The sequence below is a fragment of the Silene latifolia genome, chromosome 1, assembly GCF_048544455.1.
Source record: "Silene latifolia isolate original U9 population chromosome 1, ASM4854445v1, whole genome shotgun sequence".
Classification (NCBI taxonomy): domain Eukaryota; kingdom Viridiplantae; phylum Streptophyta; class Magnoliopsida; order Caryophyllales; family Caryophyllaceae; genus Silene; species Silene latifolia.
In genome coordinates, this window is record NC_133526.1 from 160,074,680 (window position 1) to 160,087,625 (window position 12,946).

At 41.0% G+C, this 12,946-nt stretch overlaps 1 non-coding gene across 1 annotated transcript; it reads left to right on the forward strand.

The window, feature by feature from the left end:
• The first annotated feature begins 1,406 nt into the window (after window positions 1-1,406).
• Window positions 1,407-1,513, forward strand: LOC141620824 (small nucleolar RNA R71). The gene has a single exon (XR_012532047.1). It is a non-coding gene; the product is annotated as a small nucleolar RNA R71 (small nucleolar RNA).
• The last annotated feature ends 11,433 nt before the right edge of the window (window positions 1,514-12,946 follow it).

A 12,946-nucleotide genomic window follows, 5' to 3' on the forward strand; every position in this document is an offset into this window, starting at 1 on the left:
AAGAGTTGTTTCATGAATTTAGTATAGGCAGACACTTGATTAACTAACTCAAGGAAAGGTACTTGTACATTCAAGCTACGAATAACTTTTTCAAATTTATTGAAAGATACCTGTTTCTTCGTCGGCACTAGTCTTTCCGGATATGGGGCTGTAAGAAGTAGCTTAGCCCTCTCCTCTAAATCGCGCATGCCGGTATCCGTGGACTTAGGCTGGAAGTCCACTACCTTCTCCTTGTTGAAGCTTGACCCCTCTTCAGACCGTCTCAAATGTGAGCCATTAACCGTCATTGGGTCGAACTTCGGAACCGGGACTGACCCATCAACACTCGGGTCATGCCCTAATATTTTCGGGGCGGTCGTACCTCGAGACAAATGATCCCTCAAGTTGTCGGGCATTGGAGGACGGAATTTCTCAATATCAGCAGCGATCTCAGACGATCGACCAGTGATGTCAGTTGATCGACTGAGATGAACAGGACCAGAAGCTTCTAAAACCCGCACTTCAGTCGATCGACCGGGTATGTCAGTCGATCGACTGATATACCTGGTAGACGCCTTTTTCTTTCCTTTGCTCATTCCAGCTTTGTTTTGACTCGGTTTTGCCTCATCTTTCGCAGTGGCATCCTCAACCATAGCAGGCCCCTCCAGGGTAGACCCACTCCTCAAGTTATGACATTTAGGGTCTCTTTCTGGTCAGTTTGAGTCGGTAAGTGTCCCGGAGCTCGAGTGATACTCTTGCTAGCCAATTGAGCAATTTGGCTCTCTAGCATCTTCATCCAGGCCTCTCTAGCTTGGGACTCCTTCAGCAATAAGTTCTTCAACTCGGTGAACTCGGAATTTTGGGATTGTTGTTGCTGCGGCACATAGAGAGGTTTTTGATATGGTTGTTTGTGAGGGGGCACATAAGCTTGCTGCTGCTGCTGCTGTTGTGGAGGTTGAGTCGGATTCAGGACATTCTGGCTACTCCACCTCAAGTTGGGGTGGACATTCGGCTCATAGTACGTGTTTGTCTGCCTATAATATTGAAAGGCAGCGCAAGACTCGAAGGGGACAGAACAATTCTCTGAGACATGCCCCTCAGCTCCACATCTTCTACAGACGAAAGGACCGTCTGAAACAACGTTAACATGGTACATCCCTCCTTTAGAAGCTCCTCCCAACTCATATTTGTCAAACCTTGCAGTGAGAGCTTCTAGTGCAGCAACAGAGGAAGATTCAGCAGCTCTCCTCTGGTTTCCTCTTGAATTCCCATATTCAGCCTTATGAGTGGCCAAATCATCGATGATCTTCCACCCCTTAGTCTCTCCCATGTTTTCAAAAATCGGCCGTTGGTCTGCAGACATCCAAAATAGCCCTCGATCGTCATACAGCCCATTATAGAACTGATTGCAAAGACTCCATTTTTCGAACCCATGGTGCGGTATGGTTCGCACCAATTTCTTGAAACGGACCCATGCTTCATGAAAGTTCTCATCAGGCCACTGTTTAAAGCTCGTGATCTGAGCTCTAATGGCATTTGTCTTCGAGGCAGAGAAGTACTTTTTGTAAAATGCCAAGGCCAATGAATTCCAGTCGGTGATCCCATGAGCGGCTCGATCCAGATCCCTATACCACTCTCTTGCAGCGTCACGAAGAGAGAAAATGAACATGGTCTCCTTGATCTGGTCTTGGGTCACACCGGTCGGCGGGGGTATAGAGCAGCAATAGTCAATAAAAATCTCCATATTCTTGGCTGCATCTTCATTTGCAGCTCCCCTGAACTGGTTTCTCTCAACCAAGTTAATATAGGAAGGCTTCGGCTCGAATTTCCTCACCTCCCCAGGTAGTTCGAATCCTTTGTAGAGATTCGCAGCTGTCGGCTCTGAGTGACTGGCAATGGTTGCTTCTTCGGCCATGACTGGAATTTCTGGAGAAGTGACTGTCTCAGCTGAAGAAATAGAAGCAGGAGATGTAGGTGGATCTTCCTCAAATAGAGTGTTCTCGTAGTAACTTGACAGAGTACTCAGCTCTTCCTCTGTCGGCAATACCCTTTGTGATCGTCTCAACTTGCGCAAGGATTTCTCGATCTCAGGATTGAACGGTACTAGTTCACCACCCTGTGACCTGCGCATAAGAAGAAACTACAAAAAGAATATAAGAAAAGTTTAAGGAACAGAAGTCCCTTAAACTAAAGAAAGACTAAAAATAAAACAGCTAAAAATTAGAACAATTGCCTCCCCGGCAACGGCGCCAAAATTTGATACCCGTCGTGAGGTGTCAAAAATAAATTTATAATCTCCAACTACAACTATAGCTAGCGGCAGTCGGGTCGAACCACAGAGAGGCAGACGTAATTCTTAGTTGTTTAATTTCGGTCTTAAGGTAACAAAAATGTAGGGGTTTGATTGGATTTGGTCTAAAGCTAATAGCAGTAAAAGAAATGTAAACTAACGAAATAAATGAAATCAAATATAAAAAGAGGTACTAGGATGGTCAGTTCATTATAGCTTCGGCGGCAGCATACTAAACAGGTCTAAATTAAACACATGAGGCGGGAAATAAAGAGGTCCTCTCGGTCCACTCTTAACAAATAGCATCTTTCGATCTCACTATAGGTCCCTAATATCACTAATACTAACTTTCGTCCTGAAAAGTGACTAACGGTCTAAACTTTACCTATCTTTCGATCTCAAAGATAGTTTAGTCATTTTAATTGGTGATCTAACAACTGTCCCTATCTCTCGATCTACTGGGTCAGTCATAAATTAAGCATCTAACTGGTCGCATGCATTCGATTCGTTAAATACAACATTAAAATCAATTAAAACGAAAGGTAACCTCACGTGGTCAGTCGATCGACCAGGTATAGCAGTCGATCGACTGACACGCGATTTCAGTCCAAATTAATATTACGCCACCTACGCTATAATTCCCCTACATCCTAGCACAATTAATTTAGCTACTCATGCTGAGGGTGATAACAACAATAAAACTAGGGCATAAAAGTACTGAATTCATAATTAAAGCGGTAAGATAAATAATTAACATGCAACGATAAAATTGGCTTGGAATCTAACTAGCAATTCTAGGCTAACGACGAAATAAAAGTGAATCGAAATAAGGCAGAAGGAATACCGAAATTGCAAAGGAATGATTAAGAATAAGAACGAAATTCCAATGCTAAAACAATGTTCCAAACCCTAATTCTTTGAATGAATAAAACTCAATGTTACTGTGTAATACTTAGATAAAAATCGGATCCTGTATCTGTCGAACTAGGTTACGTTATATAGAAAGTATACGTAACATAATTCCTAAACCTAATAACCCATGGGCTTGATTAATCTCGATCTTTTAATTCTCGTCTGGAATAGCGTCTTGGTCGATCGACTAAGGGTAGTGGTCGATCGACTAAGTAGCAGTGCACAGTAGCTTTTGGAACTCGATGGTTGGTCGATCGACTGAAGGTAGTGGTCGATCGACTGCTTTAGCTGCTACTTGACTTCATATTTCTCGTGGACTTGTCTTTTGGGCCTTGAATTGCGCACTAAGATCATTCCTTAAGCGGATACTTCACATCAAATGCAATGCAGGATACTCGGGGACGGATTTAGCTCAATTTCCGCTAGATTCTTCACATTTCTGCAATAATGTACAAAAATACGAAAGTAGACGGAAATAGAGGAAAGGTAGCTTAAACTACACAAATGAGCTCTGAAATGCATGGAAAATAGGATGTAAAACATCATATAAAAGACACGCATCAAATAGCCTGAGTCTTTATTATTATTTATTATTATTATTATTGTTTGTAATAAGAAGGTGGGGTTTTTAGAATGTAGCGTATTATTATTTTTTTAGCTTTATTTCTATTATGTAGCGTATTATTATTAAAAGAAATGAAATAAAAGAGGTTGATTGGTTATGAAACCGCTGAGATTTTCTATTATTATTCTTGTCGAATTCCAAATGCATATGGAAATGTCTTTATATTTACATTTAAAATAATGGGTTGTATCCTGTGAAGGATTGCCTACGTATTCATTTTAAAAAAAAATGAAATCAAACCCTTGCGCGTAGTTCAAGTAAATGTAAAAGAATAATTGTTCTAAGCAAGAGCTTGTAGTGAACTAGAAAATAAGCATGAGCTTTTTACTTACTCCTAAAGTGCAATTCAATTTATTTGATGATATGAGGATGACAAATTGTCAAAATGCAAGAGCAAGGTGACGTTAGCTTTATTTAGCTTGGCCAGGGGCCGTTTATATTCCGTGCCGCAGGAGCGATACGTAAGGTTACGCGAGGCGCGTTTTGTTCCTATTCTAGGCATAGTAACGTTTCAATTGGTCGAGGTTTGTCGGGTTGGCAAATTCATTCCCATCTAAGTCTGTGATCCTAACCGCACCCCCTGGAAGTATGGACTTGACTAGAAATGGTCCGGCGCAGTTGGGTTTGAATTTCCCTCGTGGATCGACAGGTAAAAGAGCTCTAATTGATTTGAGGACCAAGTCTTCTTCTTTGATGTTCCTTGGTTTAACCCTTTTGTTGAAGGCTCGTTTGATACGTGCCTGATACGTTTGCATATTATGTAATGCGCGCAATCTTCGTTCATCCAGGAGGATGAGTTCTTCATATCTATCCCTCTTCCAATCGGCTTCCGGGATTTGACTTTCGAGTAAAATACGCAAGGATGGTATTTCGAGCTAGACTGGTTGCACGGCTTCCATGCCGTAGGTCAAATAGAAAGAGGTGGCCCCAGTGGGTATCCTAACAGATGTGCGATATCCCCATAAGGCAAATGGTATCTTGCTTGGCCAATCTCGATAGTTGTCAATCATTTTCTTGAGGATTGTGACAACGTTCTTGTTTGCCGCCTCTACCACGCCATTAGTTTGTGGTCTATATGGCGAGGAGTGGTGATGCTTGATTTTGTACTTAGCTAGCAATTGCTCAGTCTCAGCCTAGAAATGTGACCCATTGTCACTAATGATCTCATGTGGGCAACCGTATCGACAGATGATGTTGGTTTGTACGAACTTCGCCATGTTCTTGGCTGTGAGACTAGTGTAGGAAGCCGCTTCTACCCATTTGATGAAATAGTAGATAACCACTAGAATGAAACAGTGACCTCCTGTTCCGGCTGGGGTGATCTTTCCGATGATGTCAATTCCCCAAGCAGATAAAGGCCAAGGAGATGTCATGGTGTAGAGTAGTGAAGGAGGGGCATGTTGCACATTCAAGAAAATTTGGCAGTTATGAAAATGTCTGACATACTTGATGCAATCGGATTCCATTGTGGTCCAATAGTATCCTAAACGCGTGATTTTCTTTGCCATCATTGGTCCACTCATGTGAAGGCCACATTCTCCATCATGGACTTCTTCCATCACTTTTCGTGCCTGTGAATGATCAAGGCAGCGTAGGATTACGCCAAGAGGTGTTCTTTTATATAATTCTCCTTACATGAGGACGTATTGGGAAGCTAGTAGGCGTATAACACGTTGTCCCCTCTTGTCCATATCTGGTGGATAGGTGCCATTGAGTTTGAAGTTCAGGATTGCTTGGAACCAAGGTTCCTTTGTAATTTCTTCTTCATCTGTATTTTGGTGCACATAAGCCGGTTCTGACCGTCGTTCAATGCATAGAGGCATTTCTACCATATTATCCGGCATATTATTCAAAGATGCAAGTTTTGCAAGAGCATCTGCAAATTGATTCTCTTCTCGAGGTAGATGTAGGTATGTTACTTGATCGAAGAATTAGGCAACTTGGTATATCCTTGCTTGATAGGGTGCTAGGCTTTCACTTCGAATTTTCCAAGATCCCGTAATTTGGTTGATGATCAAAGATGAATCTCCATGTACGCGAAGATTCTTGATGCCTAAACCTACTGCTGCTTGTAATCCGATGAGACAAGCACCATATTCTACCGCGTTATTTGTCACCTCGAAGTCGAGTTTGACAGATATTGGTGTATGCTCGCCTTCAGGAGAAATGAGCAACACTCCTATTCCAAATCCTCTCAAGTTCGATGCCCCATCAAAATAAAGGTCCCAGGAGTCTACATCGGTTTGGAGTATATCTTCATCCGGAAATGACCATGTGTCTATTGTTTGTGCATCATTGATGGGATTTTCTGCGAAGAACTCGGCAACGGCGCGCCCTTTTATAACTTTCAGAGGTACATACTTGAGATCGAACTCTGAGAGCATCAAGGTCCATCATGCTAGGCGTCCATTGAGAACGGGTTTCTCGAAGAGGTATTTGACAGGATCCATTTTGGAGTATACTTTGACGGAGTAGCTAAGCATGTAATGGCGTAGCTTCTTCGTTTCCCACACAAGAGCGAGGCATGTCTTCTCGAGTGGTGTGTATTTGCACTCGTACTCCAAGAACTTCTTACTAAGGTAGTAGATAACTCTTTCTTCTTTTCCTACGGTTTGGGCTAGCATGGCGCCCATGGCTGTTTCAGTTACCGTGAGATATAAACCAAGAGGTTGATCTCGTTGAGGTGGCATGAGCACTGGTGGCTTGGCTAGTATCTCCTTGATTCGGTCGAATGCCTTCTGACAGTCATCATCCCACATGGTGTGATCTGTTTTCTTTAGCTTTTTAAAGATAGGTTCACAGATCATGGTGAGTTTTGATATGAATCGACTTATGTATTGCACCTTACCCAGGAATTCTCCAACTTCTTTCTCTGTTTGAGGTTACGGCATTTCGATTAGGGCTTTGATATTAGAAGGGTCTATTTTTATTCCTCGTTGGCTAACAACGTATCCCAGGAGTTTACCAGATGTTACCCCGAATGCGCATTTCTGAGGGTTGAGTCTCATGTTGTACTTTCGTAGCCTTGAGAAGAATTTGCGAAGGTTCGCAATGTGCCCCTATCTATCCTTGGACTTGACAATCATATCATCTACGTATACCTCAACTTCTTTATGCATCATGTCATGTAAGAGCGTAGTTGCGGTGCGTTGATATGTAGCTTCGGCATTGATTAACCCAAATGGCATAACCGTGTAGCAATAGGTGCCCCATTGAGTGACGAAGGCGGTCTTATGCATATCTTCTATGACCATCTTGATCTGGTTATATCCTGCCTACCCATCCATGAAGGACAATAACGCGTGATCTGCTGTGTTATCCACCAATATGTCGATATGTGGTAGAGGAAAGTCATCCTTGGGACTTGCTTTGTTTAGGTCTCTGAAATACACACAAACCCGGATTCTCCCATCCTTTTTGGGTACGGGTACTATGTTAGCTACCCAGTCTGAGTACTCGGAAACTTTGATGAACCCGGCTTTGAATTATTTGTCGACTTCTTCTTTGATCTTAAGAGTCCATTCTGTCCTCATTCGTCGAAGCTTCTGGTTTACGGGTTTTAAACCTGGTTTAATCGGGATTCTATGTTCTGCAATGTCCCTGTCGATCGCTGGCATGTCTTTGTAGGACCAAGCAAAAACGTCTTTGAACTCGTGTAGGAGGTCTATAAAATTGGCCCTTTCGGTAGAGCTCAAGGTCGTCCCTATCCTAAGTTCTTGGGGTTCTAGTTCGGTTCCTACGTTGATGGGTTCAGTATCTTCTATTACTGGTCCCCCTTCCCCCTCTTGTAGTATTTCTTTGGCTATGTAGGGAGGTATTTCAATTGAGTCTAGGTCCGGGTCATCCTCATTATCATCATAAACAGAATTTCATTCTGAATAACACAAAGAGTAAGCAGAACCTGATTTATTCATATTAAAATTTGAGAAAAGTTGAAACAAAGAAGCCATCTGTTCTGTAGTCAGTGGCGGTAAAGGGACAGCTGTTGGGACATTTCCCGAACTGCTGTTGCTACTTGATGCTAAGCTAGGAGAAACAAAGGGAGTGGGAGTGACGACAGGAGGAGACTTCTGTGGGAAATATCGGTATATTTCATTAAGAAAATTTCGGATTATAAAGAAATTATGAAATATGAAATTGCTAGTCATAAACGAATTGTATAAACAAAAGAGTAGAGATTAGAATTAACCTTCGGTCCTAACAATTTGGCCTAAGAACAAATATCGAGATCGATATTCTCCTAATCGTTGCACCCAAAATGCTTTGAGAAATGCCTCTCCTTTTGCTAGAATGAGATCCCTAATTTCTAATGATTTTAGGGTTTTCTTTTGTGATGCGAGAATTAGGTCAAAAAGAAGTGAAGAAAATCCTCCCTTTTCTTTTTCTTTTAACCGTCCAAATAAGAGCAAAATAAGGAAGATTTTTTTCTTCCTTTTTTTCTCACTTTGACCGAAAAAACCACCAACCAAAATAAGGAGATAATCTTCTTATTTTGGTAGTTCTCATATTGTATAAAATGTGTATAATTATCAATTGTCGTTTATGTCGTCACGTATTAATAAGTCCACACACAACAGTTTGTAGTCGATTTATTAATACCGGTCTGACATCATTTAATATGACAATTTCGTATAATATATACATTAACTATAAATATCGCATATTTATAATTTGCAAATTAAATATAACTGGTTACGTTTAATTATGAATTAATATCTTAATTCGTTTAAGCTAACATTATATACATTAATAAAATATAACAGTTTATATTCAATTTACGAATTAACAATTAATTCGTCTAAGCTAATATTATTTAATTGAATTAAATAATCGACATCACATTGACTAACCTTTTAGTCAAATACATGGACTAACTTTTTAGTCATATAAGGAATCAATGTGATTATATTTTTATATAATCACATCTCTCAAACGCAACCTATAGGTGTGACTTTTAGGGACCAGTTGATCACCGCCATCAGTATGATAATAACGTCAAACTTCTAGCAAGCCAACCGTTATTAGTAAACGTTAATCAACTGATAAAATACTAAGTATACCTTATGAACCTATAAGAGATTTATATACGTTATCACACTAACTGTGAAGGACACTAGCTCCAACAATCTCCCACTTGTCCTCACAAGTGTATGTGCGATAACCGATTCTCATATCCTAAAATTTCTCCCACTCAATGTAAAACAATTTGGAAAATCCGTATTCACAAAGGTCGTATTTTACAAGTGATCAATATCAAGAGTGGTTTTCCCGACTAGAGAGTAGCTTAACTGATAAACGAATCATCATTCGAGCATGGCCATGCATTTCAGTTACAACTCCTCGAGTGGCCCTGAGAAATGACTAAACCTGATAAAGGTTGGATATTTTCTTCAACTCGAATCCTGCAGATATAAGCACAGTATGAAATGACCCAGTAAAAATCTGCTTAGCCTCCTGTTACGGTCGACCATGAGAAAGAAACCAAAGTCACCCTAAAACTGTCTTAATCTCAAGAGACTGTCGATAGTCAAAAGAATCGACTCTAGGAACACAATGGACGTCCAATCCACGACCTGGCACCGAATGTTTTTAAACATTTAGGACTCCATTACGTTGTCACAATGTCCTACGAGGTATCGTTATAACTCGCATCTGTGATCGATCAGCCAACCGTTTGACTTATGGCTCGTTGAACCCACCATCAATCAACTTCACAATATAATAGCCAGAGTTATCAGCTCATGTAGGCGATTACGGACGGAAACAAATATAATGTAATTCAGTTCACTTTGTGGCGTTCAAAGTTGTCGTACAATCCACATGAAAAACAAAATATGAACTAATACGATGAAGTTATAAATAGCATATGAAAAGGAAAATGTATCGAATCCATAATCAACTACTACAACTCAGGAACACGTTTAATTCCCATGGAAATAACGTGCCCTTCATGCTTATCATATTTCAATGGTTTAGTGAGAGGATCGCGATGTTATCATCTGAAGCTATTTTGTCAATCACTATCTCCTGTTGCTAAACGTAATCACGGATCAGGTGAGCCTTCCGATGTACATGTCTAGACTTTTTGCTAGACTTTGGCTCCTTGGCCTGGAAGATGGCACCTCTATTGTCACAATAGATGGTGATTGGGTCATTCGAACTAGGAACTATGGATAGTCCTTGTAAGAATTGACGCATCCATATAGCTTCCTTTGCTGCTTCTGAAGCGGCATAGTACTCGAATTCAGTAGTAGAATATGCTACAACTTCCTGTTTGGAACTTTTCCAGCTGACCGCAACACCATTAAGAGTAAAAACGAATCCAGACTGAGATTTTGAATCATCTCGATCCGTTTGGAAGCTAGCATCTGCGTAACCGATTGCAAATAGCTTAGCATCTCCTCCATAAGTCAATGCCCAATCCTTAGTCCTCCGTAGGTACTTAAGGATGTTTTTAACAGCGATCCAGTGTGTTTCACCTAGATTGATTTGGTACCGACTCGTCATACTCAATGCATATGCCACGTCTGGACATGTGCATATCATGGCATACCTGATTGATCCTATGGCTGATGCATAAGGAACGCGACTCATGCGTTCAACCCCTTTAGGTGTCGTGGGTGACTGAGACTTGCTCAAATGCATCCCAGAAGTCATTGGAAGGTTCCCCTTCTTGGAGTTGGTCATGCTGAACCTTTCAAGAATCTTATCTAAATAAGACTCTTGACTTAGTGATAACATCCATTGTGATCTATCTCGATAGATACGGATTCCCAATATGCGTTGTGCCTCACCCAGATCTTTCATCTGGAAATGGTTCTTCAACCATCCTTTTACCGAAGATACGAGAGGAATGTCATTCCCAATCAAGAGTATGTCATCGACATACAATATAAAGAAAACAATCTTGCTCCCACTCGACTTGATATATAAGCATGGTTCCTCGACCGATCGAGTGAAACCATAATCTTTTATTATCTGGTCGAAACGATGATTCCAACTCCGAGAAGCTTGCTTAAGTCCATAAATGGAACATTTAAGCTTGCACACTTTCTTAGGATTTTCAGGATCTATGAAACCTTCGGGTTGTACCATGTACAATTCCTCCTCCAAATAACCGTTTAAGAAGGCAGTTTTCACATCCATCTGCCAAATTTCATAGTCATTAAAATCGGCAATCGCTAAGATTATACGAATGGAACGCAACATAACTACGGGTGCAAAGATTTCATCATAATGCAATCCGTGCACTTGAGTGAAACCTTTTGCCACTAGTCGTGCCTTATAGGTATCTGGTTGCCCGTCTACAGAATGCTTTATTTTGTAAAGCCATTTGCACTGAAGAGGTCGTACCTTGTTAGGTAAATAACCAAGATCCCATACGTCATTCTCATACATGGAGTCCATCTCCGATTGCATGGCTTCAAGCCATAGCTTAGAGTCGGAACAGGTCATGGCACCTTTATAGGTAGCGGGTTCATTACTCTCTAGGAGCAAAACGTCATTTTCCTCGACCATACCAATGTATCTGTCTGGAGGATTAGAGACTCTACCCGACCTCCTAGGTTCCTGAGGAATGTTAACCGTGTCATTAGTTGAAGGAACATCTTCCTTTATCCGTTCCTCGGTAGTTGGTTCTTGAATCTCCGACAGCTCGAAGGTTTTATTACTTGACTTGTTCTCGAGAAATTATTTCTCTAAGAACTTTGCACTAGCCGCAACAAAAACTCGATGTTCGGTAGGCGAATAGAAGTAATGACCAAACATTCCTTTTGGATAACCAATAAAGTATGTCTTGACCGATCGCGGACCGAGCTTATCCTCGTGTCTCCTTTTGACATAAGCCTCACAGCCCCAAACCCGACTAAAGGACATGTTAGGGACCGTTCCCTTCCACATTTCATATGGAGTCTTGTCGACAGCTTTAGACGGACTTCGGTTAAGTATAAGAGCAGCTGACAAAAGAGCAAAACCCCATAATGAATCAGGTACTACCGTGTGACTCATCATGGATCGAACCATATCAAGAAGTGTTCGATTTCTCCGTTCGGACACACCATTTAATTGAGGTGTTCCAGGTGGAGTTAACTGTAAAACTATTCCACAGTCTTTAAGGTGTTGATCAAACTCATTTGAAAGTTATTCGCCACCCCGATCTGAACAGAGTGCTTTAACTTTTCTTCCCAGTTGGTTCTCAACCTTATTCTGGTATTCCTTGAATTTTTCAAAAGGCTCACTTTTATGCTTCATTAAGCAGACATATCCGTTTCTACTCAAATCATCCATGAAAGTGATAAAATATCTATAGCCGTATCTTGCGGTGATTGACATAGGTCCACATACATCAGTATGTATGAGTCCTAATAGGTCATTAGCGCGCATTCCAACACCTTTGAAGGAAATTAGAGTCATTTTGCCGATAAGACATGATTCACACGTGCCAAAAGATGAGAAATCAAATGTGGGGATAGTCCCATTCTCAATGAGTTTCTTTACACGTTTTTCATTTATGTGTCCCATTCGACAATGCCATAGATAAGTTTGATCTTTGTCACCAACCTTTAATTTCTTATTATTCGCATGTAATATATCTGTGGTTTGATCTAAGATATAAATTCCATTTATGGAAACTGCTTTACCATAAACCATTTCATTAAAAGAGAAAATACAGCTATTGTCCTTTATTGAAATTGAAAAACCGTCTTTATCAAGTACGGAAACAGAAATAATATTCTTAGATAAACTCGGTACATAGTAACAGTTATATAAATATAACTCAAAACCACTTGGGAGCTGGATTACGTATGTTCCCATTGAGACTGCAACAACTCTTGCTCCATTCCCGACTCGCAGGTCCACATCACCCTTTGCGAGGGGTGTGATGTTTTTTAGGCCCTGCAAATGATTACACAGATGAGAACCACAATCAGTATCAAGTACCCAAGTTCCGAAACTTGCATGGTTAATCTCAATCATATCAATATAAGATGACATACCAACAGGAGTAACGCGGCCTGCTTTTATGTCCTCACGGTACACGGGACAGTTCCTCCTCTAATGCCCAGTCTTGTGACAATGGTGGCACTCAACGTCACCGCCCTTGCTCTTTGCCTTGCCTTGTGAGCCACTAGTCTCACCAG